We start from the raw sequence: 3325 nt of genomic DNA on the forward strand, positions 1-3325 counted from the left end.
ACAGCTGTGGCATATCAAGAAGCTGATTAAACAGCATGATCATTAGACAGGTGTACTTGTGCTGGGGACAATAAAAGGCCCCTCTAAAATGTGCAGTTTTGTCACACAGCACAATGCCACAGATGTCTCAAGTTTTGAGGGCGTGTGCAGTTGGCATGCTGACTGCAGGAATGTCCAGCAGAGCTGTTGCCAGAGAATATAATGTTCATTTCTCGACCATAAGTCGCCACCAATGTTGTTTTAGAGAATTTGGCAGTACGTCCAACCGGCCTCATAACTGCAGACCAGGTGTATGGCGTCCTCTGGGCAAGCGGTTTGCTGATATCAACGTTGTGAACAGAAAGTCCTATGGTGGCGATGGGATTATGTTATGGGCAGGCATAAGCTACGGACAACAAACATAATTGCATTTTATCCTGAGGCCCATTGTGGTGGTCTTCATCCGCCGCCATCACCTCATGTTTCAGCATGATAATGCAGAGCCACATGTCACAAGGATCTGTACACAATTCCTGGAAGCTGAAAATGTCCCAGTTGTTCCGTGGCCTGCATACTCACCAGACATGTCACCCATTTAGCATGCTCTGGATCGACGTGTACGAGAGAGTTTTCCTGTTCCCAGCAATATCCAGCAACTTCGCACAGCCATTGAAGAGGAGGAAGACAACAGGCTACAATCAACAGCCTGATCAACTCATGAGGCAAATGGTTGTCACACCAGATACGGACTGGTTTTCTGATCCAAGGCCTTACCTTTAATATCAACCCTTAAGGTTGATATCCGGGCTCCCGTGGAAATCTAATTAGCATAACATGTTCTTTAAAATCCCAATAAAAATCTGTCAGTTGAAGTTAGAGAAAATGTATCTGTCTTTTTTTTGCTTTATCGGTTTGGATAAAAAATGATCATGACCCCTCTATGGATAGATGAGACTCGAACGACCACAATGGTTAGACTGATCTTTCTTATATCTCTCAGAAATAGAACAGTCACAGAATTTTGGGGGGACTATCTTTTGTTCCGTGTAGTGAATCTGTTATTCAATGTGTTTGTATGGGGCTAACAGCAGTAAGGACTACCTGTTGTTCCATGTAGTGAATCTGTTATTGAATGCGTTTGTATGGGCTAACAGCAGTAAGGACTACCTGTTGTTCCATGTAGTGAATCTGTTATTCAATGTGTTTGTATGGGCTAACAGCAGTAAGGACTACCTGTTGTTCCATATAGTGAATCTGTTATTCAATGTGTTTGTATGGGCTAATAGCAGTAAGGACTACCTGTTGTTCCATGTAGTGAATCTGTTATTCAATGTGTTTGTATGGGCTAACAGCAGTAAGGACTACCTGTTGTTCCATGTAGTGAATCTGTTATTCAATGTGTTTGTATGGGGCTAACAGCAGTAAGGACTATCTGTTATTCAATGTGTTTGTATGGGCTAACAGCAGTAAGGACTACCTGTTGTTCCATGTAGTGAATCTGTTATTCAATGTGTTTGTATGGGGCTAACAGCAGTAAGGACTATCTGTTATTCAATGTGTTTGTATGGGGCTAACAGCAGTAAGGACTATCTGTTGTTCCATATAGTGAATCTGTTATTCAATGTGTTTGTATGGGCTAACAGCAGTAAGGACTACCTGTTGTTCCATATAGTGAATCTGTTATTCTATGTGTTTGTATGGGCTAACAGCAGTAAGGACTACCTGTTGTTCCATGTAGTGAATCTGTTATTCAATGTGTTTGTATGGGGCTAACAGCAGTAAGGACTATCTGTTATTCAATGTGTTTGTATGGGGCTAACAGCAGTAAGGACTATCTGTTGTTCCATATAGTGAATCTGTTATTCAATGTGTTTGTATGGGCTAACAGCAGTAAGGACTACCTGTTGTTCCATATAGTGAATCTGTTATTCTATGTGTTTGTATGGGCTAACAGCAGTAAGGACTACCTGTTGTTCCATGTAGTGAATCTGTTATTCAATGTGTTTGTATGGGGCTAACAGCAGTAAGGACTACCTGTTGTTCCATGTAGTGAATTTGTTATTCAATGTGTTTGTATGGGCTAACAGCAGTAAGGACTACCTGTTATTCCATGTAGTGAATCTGTTATTCAATGTGTTTGTATGGGCTAACAGCAGTAAGGACTACCTGTTATTCCATGTAGTGAATTTGTTATTCAATGTGTTTGTATGGGCTAACAGCAGTAAGGCCTACCTGTTATTCAATGTGTTTGTATGGGCTAACAGCAGTAAGGACTATCTGTTATTCAATGTGTTTGTATGGGGCTAATAGCAGTAAGGACTACCTGTTGTTCCATGTAGTGAATCTGTTATTCAATGTGTTTGTATGGGCTAACAGCAGTAAGGACTACCTGTTGTTCCATGTAGTGAATCTGTTATTCAATGTGTTTGTATGGGCTAACAGCAGTAAGGACTACCTGTTGTTCCATGTAGTGAATCTGTTATTCAATGTGTTTGTATGGGCTAACAGCAGTAAGGACTATCTGTTGTTCCATGTAGTGAATCTGTTATTCAATGCATTTGTATGGGGCTAACAGCAGTAAGGACTACCTGTTGTTCCATGTAGTGAATCTGTTATTCAGCAGTAAGGACTACCTGTTATTCCATGTAGTGAATCTGTTATTCAATGTGTTTGTATGGGCTAACAGCAGTAAGGACTACCTGTTGTTCCATGTAGTGAATCTGTTATTCAATGTGTTTGTATGGGCTAACAGCAGTAAGGACTACCTGTTGTTCCATGTAGTGAATCTGTTATTCAATGTGTTTGTATGGGCTAACAGCAGTAAGGCCCAATATAGATATATTTTTAATCAACTAATTGTTTTATATATTTGTTTGATACTTCAAGGGGTCTAAAAATAATAAATAAAATAGCACAATTGGTATGACTTTCTTAAAACAATTCCATATACATTAGTAGAACCCACCCCCCGTCCCCTGTCCCCCTCCCCCGTCCCTTCCCCAGACTTAGACAGGGTTAGACTCTTATGGGTTAATAGCTAATACATGTAGGACTTACCTCTGCTGCTATCCTCACACTTCACTACATCTATCAACTCTCCCCAAGTGTGAAATTGCTGCTAATCATGTTAATCATGCCCTGTAATTTATAAAGCACCATAGCCTTGTCTAGCTAAGCAGATTTCCGTCGCGTGCATCACCACAGAGGTAAACATACTGTAGCTAGCTCTACAGTATGTGTCGTATCATGGACGATTTGGTTCAAATACATTTAGAATGCAGACAAAGCTAAGTAATGCAGGCCGTTTGAGTTTGGTGGTACTACAGTACATGATGTACCGTGATAA

General features: G+C 40.6%; 1 long non-coding RNA gene across 1 annotated transcript; it reads right to left on the reverse strand.

The window, feature by feature from the left end:
• Nucleotides 1–1129: 1129 nt before the first annotated feature.
• LOC127910114 (uncharacterized) lies at nucleotides 1130–2780 on the reverse strand. The gene is made up of 3 exons (XR_008073963.1): nucleotides 2679–2780; nucleotides 2303–2500; nucleotides 1130–1212 (listed from the first exon to the last, which is right to left on the reverse strand). It is a non-coding gene; the product is annotated as an uncharacterized LOC127910114 (long non-coding RNA).
• Nucleotides 2781–3325: the final 545 nt, after the last annotated feature.

The sequence above is a fragment of the Oncorhynchus keta genome, chromosome 20 (assembly GCF_023373465.1).
Source record: "Oncorhynchus keta strain PuntledgeMale-10-30-2019 chromosome 20, Oket_V2, whole genome shotgun sequence".
Classification (NCBI taxonomy): Eukaryota; Metazoa; Chordata; class Actinopteri; order Salmoniformes; family Salmonidae; genus Oncorhynchus; species Oncorhynchus keta.